The sequence below is a fragment of the Nelusetta ayraudi genome, unplaced genomic scaffold (assembly GCF_046127955.1).
Source record: "Nelusetta ayraudi isolate G7.1 ecotype Tasmania unplaced genomic scaffold, CSIRO-AGI_Nayr_v1 ptg000007l, whole genome shotgun sequence".
Taxonomy (NCBI): Eukaryota; Metazoa; Chordata; class Actinopteri; order Tetraodontiformes; family Monacanthidae; genus Nelusetta; species Nelusetta ayraudi.
In genome coordinates, this window is record NW_027466057.1 from 4,102,624 (window position 1) to 4,122,022 (window position 19,399).

A 19,399-nucleotide genomic window follows, 5' to 3' on the forward strand; every position below is an offset into this window, starting at 1 on the left:
AGACAAACAATGCTTTTCCCAAGTTTACATAGCAGGATGGCTATTCATTCAACTATTTTGGTGTTTTTGTTAGTTTTTGGGAAAACATTTAATTTTAATCCAAAAAAAATAAATAAAATAAACATAACAAATTTCTGACCAAAAAAGACCAAAGTTAAAAATCAGCATCTCTCCAGAGCTCTACGTAGTCCAATGAGACGGCCCGTTATGTCACAATAAAAATAAAAAAAAATCACTTGGAAGAGGTTTTAGAGAACAACTTAAGAAGAAAAAAAAAACTCCACATAGAACTGAAGTTTGGTTGTTTTGACATTTTCTCTGCATTTGTTACAAACTGAACCTGACAAATGGCCCCATCCTTCAACTGAAGTTTATACACCCGGCGTACGATATTCAATAGCCGGCATGAACACACACAGCTCTGCCCAGCGCTCTCAGTCCGTGTGATTATTCAGCCTTTCGTCAGCTCTTTGATTGCTTGCTCTCAAAGGGCAGAGCCTTGCAGTCGCTTGCGTGCGGGATAATTAGTGTTTTGATTGTGCTCAATAACTGCGGGCGCCCGTCTGCGAGGAGCAGCGGGCCACTTTGGCCGGTCGGGGCTCGGAGCAACGGCGGCGAAAATGTGCACTCGCGGAGCCAATCGAGCAAATTATTGCAGGTTAGGAGGGTTTTGATGATATATTAATGCGGCGCGTGTATGACAAGACTGCTGATTCTGTAACAGCAACATCAGCTGCACCTTCCATCTGCTGAGTGGCCTGGTTCACGTACTGCAGGAAAAGCTGAGCCTTCCAGGGCAGCGTTGCGAAACACTGTCATCCAATCGGCGACTTAATGACGCTCACCTTTTTGTGTTTCTCAGTTGAATTTCATTCATTTCATTGGCTGGGAAAGAGTGCTGTGAAATGGCCATGTGCAAGATGACTATAAACGTTTAGTGTTGCCTTTTGTGTGCCTCATGTTTTGCTCGACAGAAAATCCAACCAGTTGACTGAAACAGCCAAGCCGATCAATGGTTCGCTAGCTAGCTTGCTAACTAGATAACCAAATAGAAAAATAATAAAAAAAATATATTATTTGTATTTGAAAAAGTTTAATTTGATTTCCTTTTATGTGCACTAAGATTTGTGTGTCAGTCTTCAGCTTTCTGAGCTAACAAGTGTATGACTTAGCTGAGAAGCTACGTTGCCAATAAAAAGTGAAGTCTTGCTTAAGCATATTCAAGCAGCTTACATGTTAATCTGATTTAATTAAATTTCTGATATCTTGGAATTTTACTATGTCTTGAATAAAAGATGTACACTTATCAGAAATAAGAATTTAACTGTGGAAAATCTGTGGAAGAGAAAATCATGAAAGTGTCTACTTGCTAGCTAACAAACTAGCTAACTGACTGACTAAAATGGGTATTTTAAAAGGATTGAATGTTATATAATTCGATTTTTTGGGGTTTCTTAATGTCCTCAGTGAATTCGGTATTCAAGAAAAGGGGAAATAAAAGTCTAAAATGATTTCAATTTACTTTTAAAGGTTCGTGGACAACAAGAAAGCGGCGTGCGCTTTGCTTCACTGGGACAAATCTGCATTGCTCGATTACGTGATCGACATATTTCTCTGCCATCCCCGTGTCAGGCGGCACATTTGCAAAGTCTTTGCAGCTCTTAATGAATATTGAGTGGTCTATCTCTTTTGCCTCCCAATTAATGAATAGATGTTGGTAATTATTTGACCAGTGCCTCTCTCTCATGACATGTCCCATATCCATCACTAAGTTAAAAATAAATTAAAATCAATAGAGCCGGCAGACTCTTAGGACAGTGTCGGTGCTTCCTATGGAGGGACCCATGCAGGTCTGAATAACAACTATTGATCCTCCTTGAGGAATATTCTCTTTTATCACCCTCCCCTCCTCGACACGCACGCCCCCCACGTGCGCACGCCCATGCAAGATAAGTGTGTCTGCTTCCCCTTTTCCTTTCACGCAGTTACATGCATTGGCAGCTGCCTCCAAAAAAAAAGGAGAAAGAAACAACAAAAAAGTCCACCGCCTTGTTTTGCGCTTATCGTCTCATCCTGCGATAAAGGGATGCGAAAAAAGGGCCGGAAAAAAGTCGAAAAAAGAAAGAAAGAACGGGGGAGATAAAGAGGCGGCTGAGATTTATATTTCAGACGGCGGCCTCTGCCGTCCCCGCACATCCGTCCCCTGTGTGGTCGGTCGGTATAGCCATTGTGTAAACAGCTCCTCGGAAAAACAAAACAAATGGCTCCCTTTAAATCGTTGTAAGGAGCCGGGGCAGCTCGATCCGAGCGAGCGGCGGCGGCCCGGGGAGAGGGAGAGGGACATGGGGGGGGGGGGGGGGGGTGGACGGTAGATAACGTGTGTCAGCAAACATTGACTGGGCTTTATCACAGCGAGGTTTCAGTGTTGGAGGAGCTAAGAGGCCGGCCAAGCTAATCGTCCTCCGCAGAGAGCGCACACATTCCTACAGGTCAGGGCTCGGGGTGACGCGCGCGTGTGTGTGTGTGTGTGTGTGTGTGTGCGTGTGTGCGTGTGTGTGTACCTGCGGGCAGGATGCCTTTTCAGTGTGTTTAGACCCACAGCAAAAAAAAAAAAAAAATGCAATTTTGTCGTTTTCTTCCGCTCCCGCTGCACACGTTGCTGCTGCTGCTGTTTCGCTGCACCGGTGGCTAACTTTGTATGCTGTGACCCGCGATAAGCCCGATGGGGTTGAGATGGAGGGTGGGGGTGGTGGCGGCGGCGGCGGGGGAGGAAAAAGCGCTGTTTGCACTTATAACTGTGATGACTGTTTGTTTGCCCCTTATCTAAACGCCGCGATAAATCACAGGCGAAAAGTAACATCTGGCGTGGTAGGAGTCACAGAGGTGATGGGGGACAGTGTGTGTGTGTGTGTGTGTGTGTGTTTGAAATGGTGGAGGTCAGCTCCGGGGAGAGGGTGAGAGTTTACGTCTCAAGGACACACGGGGGAATTAAGTTTCACGCAAGCATGAAGTTCCTTTTTTTCATTTTTTCCCCTTCTTTTTCTTCCTGAACAAACGACATCCGCCGAGAGAGAAAGAAAGAAAGACGCGCTAAAAGCACTCGGGGACGATTCCGCTTCGGCTGTGAGCTTTGCCTGCAGGCATCTTTTCATCGTGGCCCCCCTCGTGACTCGGCCAGGGGGGGAGGGGTTGGGGTGAGGTGGGTGCCGCCCCCCCCGCCCCCCTCCTCGTGCCTCTTTAAGTGTGTTTTCTCTGCTCTCCTTCCCCGAGCGCGGCCGCACCTCGGCGTGGCAGCGACGCCCCAACCTCTCCAGCTGCAGTTGCCCTATCCCGCCATCAGATGTCAGCCTTTCCAGTTGATTTTTTTTCTTCCCCCCTACCTCCCTCCCTCGCTCCCTCCCTTCTAGTCTGCCTCACCCCCCAGCCCCCTCCACGCACCTCCAAGACGCTGGGTTTTGAAAAATGCGCCCGCTGTCGCCTCATTCAAAGCCCTAAATCCGATGGTGGGACTCGCAGAATTAGCAATGCAGACGACATGCTAGCCCCGGATTTACTTTGATATACATCATGTATGCTAATGTAATTCTTTATTGATCCCCCAAGGGAATTTGTCTCTCTGTCTCTCTCTCTCTCTCTCTCTCTCTCACCCCCCCATACCCCCCATCCCCGCCCACTACATCCCAGTGGGGGAGGTCAGAGTGCGGGGGGTCACCCGCAGCCTCACCCACCACCTCAACCCAGAGCTGGTGGGGACCCTGCGTCTCGTTCAATAACACTCGAAGGGAATGAATGCGTCCTGACATGGGATGTTGAACTCTGTCATGTGATTGAAAGTAGCCAATGGATTATTATGCCACTGTTTCGCAGAGAGACAGCGAGACGGAGAGGGCTTAGTTTGTGCCCTGCTTACTTTTAGAGGAGGGTCAATTTTATCCCGTGTCACAAAAAAAAAAATAAAATAAACAAATGAATGAGGGGAGGAATAAATAAATGCGCCGCACGGCCTAATTCAGCGTTCAGAGCCGAGCGTTTAATCCTGTTTAGCAGTCAGGAATCGCAGCAGTCCTTATCGTATTTATCCAGTGATGACAGATTAGTGGGCGTTAAATGCACTTCACATACAGTAGACATGGCCCCGGATTGGAAGAACCGGAGGGCGGGAGAGAGAGAGAGAGAGAGTGAGGGAGAGGGAGGGAGAGAGAGGGCCCAGACACAGAGCATCGTTTTTTTTTGTTCCTATCTTTCTTTCTCCCGTTGTCAAAAAAGATGAATGAGAATTCGCTCGCTGAGTTGGGCCGCATCGTGAACGGGATAATTCTTGGCAATAAGTCTCAAAGTGAGCACTGTAGTGTTTCTGCAGCAGCAGCAGTGTCACACGTGCGCGTGCACACACACACACACACGCACACGGACATGCTTTTTTTTTTTTTCTTTGGGTTTGGCTGCTGCTGCTGCTGCAAAAAGCAGAGTTTGCAGTGGTTCCCTTTCGACAGAGGAGCAACATCCAAATCAGGCGCTGCAGGTGCTGCCACTGGTTTGACTACATGCACGCACACACACACACACACACACACACACACACACACACGCACTGCACGACAAGTAGCTGAGTGTGCAGGGCGAGCTGCACGCTGCTGCTCCTCGCAGGCGGGGGGCTCGTCTGAGAGTCTGCAGGCAGGCAGGCAGGCAGGCAGGCAGGCAGGCAGGCACAAGGTGGAGACCTCTTCAGATCCTGGCTGCTATTAACAGCCTTGTGATCTGCTCGTGTTTACCTTCCCCTCGCAACGCCACCACTCGGGGCTGTGTGGAGCGCGGGACGCCGGGGCCCTGGTCCCCCCCTCCCCCCCCCGCACCCTCACCCCCTCTTTGAAGTTCAAGTTGATCCCCCAGACTACGCTCGTGGTAATTGCACCGCCTTATGTTTTTTTTTCTTTTTCTTTTTTTTTTACCCCCCTTTTCTCGAGATGAGGTTGGAGGACGAAGATGCGGGGGGAGGTGCTGACGGGGCTTTTAGTGTAATTGTTTGTTTCTTCTTCATGTCCCCTCTCTGATCCACACCAAATAAAGCAGGGGAAATGAAATATGAAAATAAAGAATAATAGTGGGGATAAAACAATATGAAAATCCATCTTATTATGTAATTATGTTTAGTGTGATTTAGATATATTTGTTTATATATATATAGAGAGAAGCTGTTGCAAGAGACTTGGCAACAGTGCAGTCAGTGTTTATTAAACACAGATGCAGCTTTGGACCACAATCTGTGCAAAAAAAATAAATGCATTTGCGTCACAAGTTTCAAATTTTGCTTTATTTTTTCTTACGATGTCACTCATTTCCTCCTGCTCTGTATTTAACAAAGTGGATGATGGGTGTGCCCATGTAGATTCATTTATCAGGTCTTTGCCTGGTGGCTGATGATGAGTGAATCAAACTCATGCAATTCAAAAACAGGATGTTGGTATGTATTTTCTCGGGGCTGAGCAGGAGAGGTTTTTCTCCCTTTGGGGAGAAAAATACCTGCCTCTCTGTATGTGGCAGTGATGAGATATAGGTTTCACTCCCCCGGTCCGACCAGAAGTGTTGCATCCTCACTAACTAGACAGCAGGGATCAGGCTGAGGGGGAAGAGCGAAGGAGAAAGCCGGTGGTCTGCGCTGCGATCGCGCCGGGGACGGCGAGGGAGCTGCCGAATGAAAAGCAGCTTTGCTTTGTCAGATTTCTGAGTGGAGCCCCGAACCGGGAGATGCCCGCGGCTGCCCGTTCTACTTGGTCGCAGCTCAGCACCTGCTGTCTTCGGCTGTTCATGCAAAAAAAAAAAAAAAAAAGGAAAAAAAAAGAGGACCGCACACACCCCCCCGTCGACACATTTAGAGGCGCGCACGAGGTCCCTCCGGTGTGTTTGTGTCTCGTGTTTGTGAGCATTTGTTCCGAATCAGGCAGCCCGGCATCTTTCAGGAGTGCAGGCTTCAGCGACCAGAATACCCCCCCCTCCCCTGCCCCATCAGCCAACCCCCAGGACTGTCACATGTCTGGATGCAGACCAATAGCCATCAAAACAAACAAACCCGTCGAAAAGTGCGAAACTCTCAACTCCCCCCCCCCCCCCCCCCCCCCCCGGCCAATATGCATCGGCGCCGCCTTTTGTAGCGGCGCGCGGCAGATCGCAGCAGGCAATCATAGGAATTTTTCTGCACAGATTGAATTTTGCGGGGAACGGCCCCCCCGCCCCGGTTTGTTTTTGGTTCCAATTGAATTTCTCTGCAGGTTAAATTGGACCTTATCTCTCTCCCCCGCCTGGTGTAATACCCCATAGTAGGTATAATCAAAGTAATTACAGGACACAACACACAGGTGTTCCGTGCCGCACGCCGCTGAACACAGAGCGCGTCAGCGCCGGTGGATGAAGTAAACATAAAAAAAATAAATAAATAAATAAATAAATAAATCAGGCATCATTATCACCTGACAGGAAACAAAAACTTCCCGTCATCTGCTTCTTCACAGGGAGTTGTTGTGCTTTGTCTGTGTTGTGCCATCCAGTTCTGATCACTCAAATCTGGTCATGATTTATTTTTTCAAAGTCGGGGGGCAGAGAGGGAAAACAGAACGAGACAAGTTCCCTCGTCCCAGGTCATTCTGATTTAGATCTTTTTTTTTGTTGTCAACGAGTGGAAATGGACCTTGAGCTTCTTAGAAGTTGGTCAGTGTGTGATCAAACTGACAATGAAGTCTGTTGCAGATGTAAATCTCTTTCACTTCAAGGCATTCCTTCCTGTTCAATGATGTTTTTAATCCAGTCCTGGCCAAAGTATGCAAGCCTATTAATATACTCAGAAATGAGTAACGGCAGCCTTCAAGAAAATGTGGCGGAGTCAAAAGTACAAAGTGACGTTTGGAGGAGCTGGTGTGAAAAACACAGCTCTCATACACACACAGAAAAAACAAAACAAAACACAAAACTGTGAAGCGAATGTGCTTCGTCACCGTCCACCGACTGTTCCATCCATCCAGATATTCAGGCAGCGCGCGCACATCTGCGATAAGTCCTGGCAAATTAAAGACAAATAAATTGAGGGATAAATGCCCGGGCTCACAGATGACAGCACTGCGAGAAGTCTGGAAGCACTTTGCGAAGCTCGCCGCCCCCCCTGTGCCCGTCACACTGGCCGACTCTCTGCCATGGGAGTGGTAAAGTGGGACAGATGTTGAGGGTTAAAGAGGCCCCAGTGGGAGAGTGAGAATGATGCTTCGGCAGCGAGGGTGAGACAATTAAGAGACGAGAACAGGGGAGGGGAGGGGGGGGGGTTCTCCGTTTACCACACCTGACCTGCTCTGGAACACGTTCAGCCTTATCGGCGAGGAAAGAAAAGGGGCCCGGCGTTCCTTCGCACTGAAAGCGGGAGCAGACAAACGTGTCCGAGCCAACGGCAACGTGATTCTCTGCCTGACCGGAAAACTCCGGGGAAATGAGAGAACTACGCTCTTCGCTCGCTCCGCTTTTCACAGCGTGTGCTGAAACTACCCTTTGTGATGTCACAAGGGCCACTGATACCCCGACCAGGCCATTGACAGTATTCCCAGTGTTGGCGTCACCCATCGACTGTGTTATGAAGATGGGAGGAGCTTCCGTGTTCAGAAAGGAGGCCAACACGGAAGTGGCAAAAACCTGCATTCTATTGTTTGGCCAGCAGGGACTGCCATAAATGGTTGCAAAAAATAAAAATCACTGGCTGTCAACAGAAAGATCCATACCTTTACAAAATGGTTCATTTCTTGTTGTTTGGTCTAAATCACTGGAAGAAGAAAATCACCAAATATCCCCTTGTGTCAATTTGGTTGGTTTTGGTGTAATTTTAAGTAAATTTGCTGTGTCTATACCCCAGTGGTTCTCGAACTTTCTCTGTCACGCCCCACCTTGAAGGAAGAAAAATTCTCAAAATTGCCCCAAATTTGTGTCTTGAGGGATCCTGATGAACCTGCAAGTGGTCCAGTATCTCTAGGACAAAGTTGACTTTTGACCCCATAGACTTGCATGGCATTAGGGTTAGCGATAAGGCTGGAGTTAGGGTTAGGGTTACTGCTGGAATTAGGGTTAGGGTTTTGGGGGTTCCTCATGGGCTAGAAGCCCCAAATTTGACGTGGCTGCGTCTTGAGGGATCCCTAATGAACCTGCAGGTGGCCCCATGTCCCTAGGACAAAGTTGACTTTTGACCCCGTAGACTTGCATGGCATTAGTATAGCCAAGTGTAGTTGGGTGGTTGGTGCACATGCTGCACTCAAACTCTTGTCATTGCTCACCTTTGGTTACACCCATACACCCAAATATGGAATCATCCAATTAATCTTTGCCTCTTCCAAACGTGGGAATATTCAGTGCTCTGGAGATCTTTTGTTGGATTATTAACCCGACCATACTCCTTGACTACAGACTTGAGTGGAAAGATTCAATTATCAATTGAATTTAACCAATCCACGCTGATATAAAACTTTCTCTGTGAGAAAAATGAAGAATGCCGTGATGCCAGAACGCTTGTGAACCAAGTCAGGAGTGAGCGTTTCAAACATTCAACAGAGGCTTGGGCGGAACAACACCCCCCTCAGAAGGACGGACAGTGGAAATCTTCAAAGCCGACCAACTTAAAAGTGCATTCCGAAGCGTCCAGTTATCAATTCCCGATCCATCGGAAGTCGGATCGATACCCGTCCTTTTCAATTTCTGCACAAGCCTTTGAAGTCGGCAGCGGAGGGGAGGAAAGCAGAAATACTGTATATAGTGTTTTCCTTGAGGTGGGCTCTGCAGAGCAGGGTGCAAACCACCCCCTCACCCCCCCCCCCCTTCCTTTTCTGTTTCTGCTCCGAATCACAGCTGTAATAAACACAACATTGGCTATCTGACTTGGAATGTCTGGGTTTAAGAAGAAGTTTCAAATATCTAGCGATCCAGTCATTGAGATTGAGAGAGATGTTTTGGGTTCGGTTTTTGTTTTTTGTTTTTCACTGCACAACTTCACTTTTGTTCATCGAAAAGCGTTCCTTTAATTTGGCCAAAAGACGCTGCGTTGCCGGTTTGGTATTCCGGCGGATGGCTGGATGCTGCATAATTCCCCTGCTGCAGCTGCCAAGAGCACAGCAGACCTTCCATTGGTTTAACATTTTATGAGTGTTTACATACGCCATGTCTCCTCAAGTGGAAAATTGTTTTTCTGCGTGATGCCAACAGGTGGACTCATTAGAGAGTCTGCAAAAATAATGGTAATCATTTCTCTCTCTGCGGCCGCAAATATTGATCACTTTGCATATTATCGCTTCACTCGCCGTTTCCAAAGCAAACGTCGGTGGTAAAATGAAATCAGGGCTGCTGCTGCAGATAGGCTTGTTATGAAGGTGAAGGCATTTCATGTCTCCCAGACATACTGTAGATTGTTCACAGGTGTTTGTCTCAAACCCTCCTGACAACACCTCATGGGGGATTTTGATAGATTTAAATTTATCTTAATGTGTCTGTCTACATTTATTTATTTATTTTATTTTTTTAGACTATGACGTTCAAGTGGAACAGTTGCATTGCTTGATATTAGCTTAGCCCCGTGGGTAGCCGCTCTGCACCTTCATGTTCAACTTTTACCATGAAAAGAAATTGTTGCAATTATTTTTTTTCAAAAGTTTCCTTTAGTTTATTCAGCAACAAGGTTCTTCTTCTTCTTTTTATTTTTTACACCACTCACACTGTAACGTAGCTAAGAATCACTCCGTGTCCTTTGAAGCATTAACCTCTTTTGTCTTCCGACCTGAGGCTCTCGCGCCCTCTTCCGCCCTCCCTGTCCGCCGTCCCCCCCGCTAAGTTCCCGGCGTGGACCAGCGTGAAAGGTTCACCCCTGGGGCATTTTTGAGTTCGCTGCACTTTGCCGTCCACCTATCGCGGCGTGGACCGCGGCTCCGTGGCCGCGGCCTTCCAGGTCAGCCGCGGCATCGACTCGCTCCGAGCTTGTCAGCGCGTCAGGGTGCACGCAGGCAGGCTGCTGGAGTAGACAGGGAGAGACACTGAGGCGTAGAGGGACACGGACACATGAAAGGATCGCGTGTTGCGCGGATGGCGCTCGAACGATGTCCCTTGAAAAAAAAAAAAAAGACACTGTTCGCATTATGCTCTGCTGGAAGAAGGAGAAGAGGGGAAAGAGGCAGTCCAGTGGAAATGAAATGATCCCCGTGGACTCGCTGTCGCGTGACATCTTTGTTTTTCGCCAACCGCTTTCAGCAGCAAAGTTCAATCTCCTCCTGTCTTTTTTCAGGTGGGGGGGGGGCGAGGGGGGTGTCCGCGGGCTTGTTATTAATTAATTTGAGCACCGCGCGTACGTGACAGCCGCGGATCATCGAGTAAAAAACGCTCCCACTGCAGCCATGGGAACCCGTCGCTCGGCTGAAACCCTAGTCCCTACATGTGTTCGCAGACACGTTTAAACTGTTCTCACAACAAGTGCTGTCATTCCGCCTCAACCAGAAACATTTTCACTGTCACATCACATTAAATCAGCCACCAGAGGAGACTCGGCACTCAAAACACCCACCTTTAAAAAAAAAGAGAGAAAAAAAAAGGAAGAAAAAAAGAAAAAGACTCCTCCTCCTGTGGGGTGAGTCAGGGATTTGAATCATGTAACATTCTAAAAGGATTCTCACCGCGGGGAAACAAATCCGTCTTTTTCAATATGTCAGTTTTAAACGCAGTTGCACAGAAAGAGGAGAAACAGATGTTGACCTGGCCAGTGGAGACAGATCTTGCTGCTCGTGGACGTTACTTGTGTGTCTCCCTTCCCCGTGCACTTAAATTCAGATGTTGCACAGCCTTGGGCCCGGTGAAACAGACCATCGGCGAATAAATGTTGAATCAATAAATGAAATGTACTTTGGCTCTAGATACCTGTAGCTGCACGGTCTTCTTTTTCATTTTAAGACGTGAGCCTGTTGTGTGTCAGCTGTCCATGGGAGAATGCTTTGTCAGACACTAGCTAACCGGCTCGACGCTTGTTGAAATGCAGTTAGCGTGTTGTGGAAAACATCACGCGTTCTGCTAGCTGCGCTCGAACTAATGCAGCTAAGATTTAGCAGCTCTGCCTGGAAGGATCTACGAGGAGAAGGAGTATTCTCTCATGGGCTGCTTGAGTAACTTGAGGCTGTTAGCGAGTTTAGAACACATTATTAAATGTTAGCTGGTTGGGTGGAATTGTGTGTGGAAGTGGAGTGGAAGTCCTCAGCGACTCGCTAACAACACAGCATGATTATTGTTATCGTTATAATTCTCTTCTAATTTAAGTTTAGAGTGTTTTCAAGTGATACAACAAGAGTAGTGCTCTCTTCAGAGTGTCAGAGTAACATCTCCGATCTTGGTGGTTAGTTGTAAAGTCTGACGTTACCACTTTTTGTTGTTTCATTCCAGCACTGCTGGGCCGCTTCAAGTCCCATTTCCTTTCGTACTCGCAAGTGCATCCTTAGTTCATTCTTATTTTTAACTCTAAAGTGGACCCCCCCACCCCTCCAAAAAAAAAAGGAGCATTCTCAGAACACAAACGTCTGGCACACTTAGCAGAACTAGATCGCCCGGCACTCTCTCACCCCGTGTTCATATAATGCTATTGGAAAAAGTGCACACTGTGCCTTTTCTCGCCTCCGCGGCTAATCTAACACACCCGAACGGCGATGCGGTGTAAGGCGAATTAAAGGCTTCCTTGATATATTCTGCGCCGGGAAGTAAGTTCATCACTTGATGAAAAATGAATTGATGGAAAAAAATTTACCCTGAATGTCCCGGACAAATACATCCATAAGCCACTTAGGCAGATAAGATAAGTGGCAAACCTTACTCACTCCTTTTAATATGCCTCACTGGCGCTCAGCGAAAGAGGGAAAGCAGTGCAGATATGACGTACCCTCTTGCTCCCCCTCATTAATCTTAATAAAACAATTGACCCCTGAATAGCTTATCCCTGCCCTGCACCATTAGGCTGCATGACCGAGGCTTTAAATATTAAGCAGGCTTTGTAAAATTTGATAAAATGTTTAGTAAATGACATGAGGCACGATGCGCTCACGGGCCTTTTTTTTCCCCCTCCTCTCTCTTCTCTTTGCCCTTGTGTTGTAAATGATAGATATGTTTTTATTAGGCCGAATGCCGTTTTAAACAGCACTGTGGTATTGATATTTGCCTTCGGCCTGGCAGGTAACGTATGAGCACGTCAGGCTTTTAACGTCGCCCACCACAATGGGTTTGACATAATCCAGCTTTGAATTTTCATGATTTAAAAAAAAAAAAAGAAAAACAAAAAGAAAAAAAACAAAACACACCCAGCGGCCAGGAGAGCCTCACCCTGGCCGCCACGTCGTTCCCTGTCGGTGTAATGCAGGGCTTTATTTTTGCCCCTTTGCCCCCGGTGGATGGTCGCAGCCGAAGCAAAGTACATCACACACTATACAGTAATTTGTCTCTGATTAAAATTTCTGCTGAGCTTTGAAGCCCATAGTGGTTCTGTGCTGAAGTGGTCTTCCTTGTCGGGTAAAAATTGAAAGCCTTTTCATCTCAGAGGGCTTAAGGGGTCAAAGGAGCACCAAATAACCCTCCCTGTTGTGTTTGGTTTTTTTTTTTTTTTCCCTTCTCTTTCCTCCCCCTCAGAAGCTCGTAACAAACTGCACCTTTGTCGGACGCGGCCTCTGTCAGGCCGGGGCTCGGGGGGGACTGCCCTCGGGTTCAGGCTTTGGAGACCCTGTCAGCTTCAAAATGGGGTCTGCTTTATTTCACCCTCTGACCCCGGGACCGAAAAGAGCCACTCAGGAAAAACAGAGAGATATATGATACATCAAGACCCGGCGAAACTCCACAGCTGGGAAATGAGGAAGCTGCAAACTGCAGAGTGGACAGAAAATGATGGAGCTTATTGCAGGGGGGATTTATTTATTTATTTTTTATTTATTTTTTTTATTTTTTTTAACACCACTATTCCTACTTGGGGGGTGAATCAAGGTTGCCTCGCTGTGAAATGCAAGAAGTTTTATCGGCCCTCTCATTGTCTCACACTTCAAATGAGTGTTATTGTTCTAAAACAGCCGGTCTGTAAATAAGCTCATCTAAAAGCGAGGCGAGCTTTACATATAGATTGCACCTGATTCATTTGCACGTAAATAAATGGAACGCAACGATGGCGATGTCGTGGAACAGGCGTTAAAAGTGAGTGGCATCCAGCTCTGCTCGAGTGCTAATTTAAAGGCAATAAGGTGCAACATTTGATGAGGGCTGCAAAAAAAAGAATGAAAGGAAGAAAAACGAGAAGCAGAAAATAGTCGTTTGCGCCCCGATCGAGATCGACGAAACCATTAGAGATGGTTGGAGATTTTCCCATCTTCCTGCCGAAGAAATTGAGTTAAATTCTCAACTTTGTCTCATCTGCATCAAATGAATGAAATTGATTGACTTGGAGATGCTGCTGCAGAGCCAATCAATCCAAAGAGGGACATCCCAGGGGGGGTGTCCAGCGGCGTGGAGAGGAAGGGCCCCCTATTGTTTTGGGGCCCCGGTGTCAGCCGGTCCTTGACCTTGGGGGTCGGGGGCTTCCAAGCCCACTGCACTCAGGCCCGGGTGAGAACTCTGGGACGCTGGGCTGGGATGCTCAATATGGAAGAGCCGGGGCTTTCAAGCTCAGGGTCACGCGGTCAGCGTCAATGCTCAGGAGTATTAATGAGTGACCTTCAGAAAAACGGCAGGGGAGCGGGAGGGGGAGGGGGGAGTGGGGGTTGAGGGAGGGAGGAGGTGAGGAAAAATTGAAGGGAAGGCGGCGTGGGCGGGGGGGTGGTGAGTGGCAGTGGGAGAACTGTAAAGCCCTGGGAGAATGGAGGCTGAGACCTGTTTCTCCAAGATAACAGAGATTGGCCTATGAAAATGCATCCATCACTGGGCCACTAAGCCCAGAGCCGCCTTTTGTGTGTCCGTGTCGGCTCAGAGCGAGGGCCCGGGTTTGGCGGTGAGGGTGGGGAGGGGGGGAGGGAGGGAGGGGCTGTGGGAGGGTGTGTGGGTGGGGGTGGTGGGCGATGGCGTTAGCGGCGGCGTCGGTGGGGGTCAGTCTGCGCAGATGGAAACGGGGGTCTGAGGGAGGGGCTGGGGAGGGGTTGGGGGGGGGAGTGACAGGCCTGCGCGGCGAGGACACGCCAAGTGGGAACGCTCGGCTGCTTATTCAACAGGGAGCTGATGGCTGAGAAGATAGAGGCCTCTTTTGAATTAGGGGCTGTGTGTGTGTGTGTGTGTGTGTGTGTGTGTGTGTGTGTGTGTGTTGGGGTCTGGGGTGGTGTAGTCAACGTGGAGATGTGGGGAGTGGGGGGATTTTTAATTTGGTCAGCGGGAGCTCAGCTGTGGGGTCGCTGGTGGCTGTTGGGAGGTGAAGGGGGAGGGATGGAGGCTCCGTCAGGGACGAAGGTGTCCGACGAGCCTCACCGGCCGCACAGTCGGGGCGACGCCACCGCGGGACGGAGGAGAGAAGAACTTCTCGGGGAGCTTTTGCCGAAATTCACGCTCTTTTCTAACAGTGTTTTCCACTCTCCACACTCTGAGGTGAAAAGCCTCAGAAATGGCAAAGCTCAAGCTTTTTGCTTCTTTGACTGACTCCGTAGAACCTCACTCTTCCTGGGAACTGGACCTTTGTGATGTCACAGAAAGTGCCATCAGTGTCAGTCGGTCGCGGCAAAAAAACCCTAAATATTGCAATAAAAAACTGCTAATGGAAACACCTAAACTCGGAAAAATCTCTCAAACACGCTGAAAGGTTTTTATAGTCTCATGAGGTGGTTTTTCCAGACTTATCGATATTGAGGTATATCGCAAACATGTCATGGAAACGCTTCACATTTACGAGTCACCCGACGTGACGTACGGGGTCACGTGACCAGTGCACTTCAAGTGAAAATGGTGCGTCATGCTTGGACGGAGGAGGAGACAGAATATTTTTTTTTACAAGTAATCAAAGAGACAAATATAAACAACTGTTCTTGACGGCGAAAAAAAACGTAGACCAACAAAAGCGTAACGTAAATCTCGCGGGCCGAGATTTTTTTTTCCGAGAATTTCGTCCCCAGAGAATTCTTGGAATTCTCGCAGGACGAGATTTTCACGAGAATTACCGCTTATGCGCTACACGCCATTCGATTCGGCGTAAAACACCTGCAAATCGCAGTTGTGCTTTGTCGAAAATTTTGAAATATCGCTTTTAATTTGCAAACAAACTGTCAAGGAAACGGCGCCAGTGTCGAGCTGTGTCGTCGTCTCCTCTTGGTCCCCTCCCGCTTTGTGCCGACTCCTCTCGCCTCACCGTGTCGCTCCGTGTTCCGCCCGTCGACACGGACGAGCAGCAGACGAGAGATGGATCTTGTTGACGTGGGGGGGGGAGGTGGGGTGGGGTGGGGTGGGGGGGTGGGGCCCTCGGCGACTTCTGCTTTGCATTGGAAGTGGCTCGGCGGAGGCGTTGGAATTAATGCGACTCGCCTTCAACTTTTCCTTCCCCTTCCATCTCGCTGCCCCCCCCGCCCCGTCCCCCATCCGCTTTTTTTCCTCCTTTTTTTTTTTACCCCTCGGGCGTTTTAATTTTCTCCCCCGGTTCCCTCTTTTGTGGCTTCCGTCCATCCCGGCAGACAGATGCACCACGGGCGCTTTAAAGCTCCCCGTAATGTATACATTATTCATATCGCTCCACAAAAGGTGCTCATTAAACTTTACGCGGCCAATGGAGGAGGAGGAGGAGGAGGAGGTGGCGGGCGGCCGCCGATTGAAAGTGTTGCCCGTATCACAAATGTCACAGCAGACTGACAGAGCGAGCGGGTGGGGGGTGGGTTAGGGGTTAGCGGGGGGGGGGGGTTTGATTCTTCGATGGCTTTGATTTAACTCCTGGCTTATTTACATCAGGCTCTGCCCGTCCTCTCCTCTCCTCTCCTCTGCGTTGCTCTCCTCCTGCTCCTGCTCCAGCCGCAGCGAGGTTAGCGGCGCGAGCGCGTCCTTTTCTTATCGACAAGAGGCGAAAGAACCGTAAAAAGAAATAAATAGATTGCAGCCAGAGTTCCAGATATGGAACAGCGAGGTAACGAGGCAGCTGATCCGTACGGTGCGGGGGCCGTCTGATGTATGCATTTATGCACAAAGCTCGTATAGCACATCAAATGCATGCATCTTTAAAAGTGCCTAACCACCCCCCCCCACCCCCACCGCCACCAACCCCTGCGACTCCGCCCCTCCCAGCCGTGTTTCTCTCGCAAACACAAACAAGCTGTGCCACGCACGCCGGGCCCTTTGGGGTAAGACCTACACGCTTCCCTCTTTTCCTGGCCGGGGAATTCATCCCTTAATAATACAACACTTAACCCTCCTGTATTGTCCATAAAAAGCCTGGCTGGCAGGTACAGTAGGCTGCTGCTGCTGCTGCTGCTGCTGCTGGTGGCGGCGGCGGCGGTGGGAGGGGTAACAAAAGCTTTGGCGCCGATCTCAGAGAGAGAGAGAGAGAGAGAGAGAGAGAGGAGAAAACATCGACACAGGGAAATGAGCTGTCATTACAGTAGCACTCAGGCGCCGCGGATGCACGCGCTCATCCCTTCTGCCTGCTACCCCAGAGGTCCTCTTGCCTTCATAAATACATAATTACGCCGCGCCGCCCGCCACGATGATTCCTGTTTTCATCAGCTGTCAGAAATGGCCTGAATTACCCGTCACTGTTTGACCCAAATGCGGCCGTCAGATATGTTAATCACAGCTTACATAACTTCCTGCCGCCACCCCCCCCTCATCCGCCATCCACCACCTCGACCCCGCTCTCCCCGATCTCCCCGATCTCCGCCGCTGACTTCAAACCGCGGACGAATGCACCCCCCCGGGGGCCCGAAAGGTCGCTTTTTAATAACACCTGTCACCGGGCGGAACGGCCCCCGAGAAAACATAAATGCGAGATTTAAAACTCCAGATGGGGTGTTTGTTTATGTGTGTGTGTGTGTTGCGCCTTTAAATGAACCTCGGCTTTTTGACATCCATCGGCGCAGTATAGGCTTGGAGTTGTGCGTTTGAGGCGGAATGAAAAAGAAAGCCGACTCTCACCTGAAGTCAAGTAACAAGTGGAGACAGAAAAACGTTGCATCAAAGAGAAGCTCTGACAGCTGGAAACGAGCGTTTTCACCCTTTTTTTTTTTTTTTTGTAAAGCCGGCGCTAAGTGATAAATGCGAAATGTTAGTCCGCGCACGCCTTTTGCAATTCATAAACTCATAAGCTCACAGCAAAGTGGGAACGTCCCTTTAAATATCAATATCGCCCATGTATAAAAAGTTCTTCACCTTTTTCTTTTTCTCCCCTTTTCTTTCTCGCAGAGCGAGCGGCCGACATCCGGCGCCGCCCCCCCTGAGTTAAAGCCGACTCTGTTTGACGGTCCGAGCGCTGGAACCCGTGTCGCTGATCCGCTCCCGGCCGGCTGCCCACCGTCACCGCGGGACTTGTAGGTACAACGACACGTGCTAGTGGCATTAAATGTTTCTCCGCCGCGCGTCGCTAGCGCTAATCTCAACTGCAGCCGAGAGAATTAGCATCAATATAATATGATATAATATATTGATGCTAATTCTCTCGGCTGCAGTTGAGAATTATAAGATAAGTAAAAAAAAGAAAAAAAAAAAGAAAAGAAAACTCTCTTTCCCTTCCAAGTCCACATAAATTCATAGCCGGCGGTTATTTGCACTGCGCGGGAGATTGCATTAGTAAAACCAGCTGATCACTTTGCAGGAACAGCGCCGCGTTCGCGCGCATCTCGCTATCTCTGCGCATCTTCATGTGCGCGCTTGTAATTAGAGGCAGGCTTTTTTTTTTCTAATATTTCTTTTTTTTTTATCGGATCATCTGGAGGAGCACAAGTAAAAAAATTTTGTTTGCTGTCAGCATAAAAGCGACGCGTCAACAAGTTGCAGAAAAAGCCCGCCGTTATCTCATTAGTGGTAATTACAACCGATATGATCTTGTATTATTGTGCGAAGCAACATATCCGCGAGCCAAAGTCCTTCCCCGGGCCTGGCTTCCCCGCTATACGCTGGGTGGATATATATATATATATATATATATATATATATATATATATAATTTTTTTTTTTTGCGTCTCCGCCGCCTTTTCTTTGCATAAACAGCGCCTGCAGTCAGGAGTCTGCTCTGATCAAAGGGACAAATCTATCCAGGAGCAATCAGGTTGCAGCGCGAGGCCGCGGCTGCTGACAACTCCGGGCTCTTTGATCAGAAACGCATCATCTTCAGCGGGGGCTCGCTGCCTGGGCGCCTTTGTCTGGGGCCCAGGAAATAGGGGAAGTGATAGCTCCCTCTTGGTGCTCTTCCTCGCCTGCTACGCCTTTTGGCAGCCAAGATGAAAGCTACCCCAATTATAAGTGAAAATACCCCCAATGAGCCGAGGAGGCTGCGCTCGTCGGGCGCAGCCGGCGCCACCTACGCCGCGCATCGCCGCTAAACCTCTGCGTGCCGTCTTCTGCCGCTGCATAAAAAGACATTGTCTTTTTTCCCCCTTCATTCCCCCTCAGTCCCCCCTCGTCTTTGTTGCCGAAATGGGACTATTTTTTAAATTTATTTTTGTGGTTACCTCCCCTTCGGATGTTGCGCCGAAGCAATCGAGGTCACATGTGAACGCACCCGTATCCATCCCAGCAATTTAGCCAGCGTGGATCGAGCGCAGGCGCAGGAAAAGAGGGAAGTAGGAAAGTGAACGTCTGCGGCCTCCGAGCAAAACCTCCGACCAAACTCCCTCATCCTCCTTTCAACCCTCAACTGTGAGCAAAAGCCTTTTTTTTTTCTTCTTTCCTTTCTTTCTTTTTTTTTCTTTCTTTCTTGTTTTTTCCACCCAGCTTGAAGAGGTGGAACAGAAGATGTTGAATGATGGACAGGTGTGCGGGGCATTGTGCTGTACGGCTCTGCACCGGAGGAGATCATTGATTTGCATTAGAGTCCCAAAAAGCCTCTCTCTCTCTCTCTCTCTCTCTCTCTCTCTCACACACACACACACCCACACACACACGTGCACGCCCCCATCCACATCTCACTGTTCCACCCCTATGGTTGCATCGCCTCCCACACGGCAGCCCCCCCCCCAACCCCCCGACCCCCAACAAACCGCCGGCTCCCTAATCAAGGAGCGAATGTTTATCTCGCTTCCCGTCTTTCATAGGGGCGGGCTGTTATCCGCCGCCTCTGGTACCGCCTCACCTGGGCTGACCCGGGAGGGAAAGCTATCACGCCTCAACACGGGCTTTTAACAAGGCGGCGATCAGATGATGTCGAAACCCCGGAAAAAAAAAAAAAAATCCATCTGGATGCATTAAAAGCGGGAGGTGTGGGGGGGCG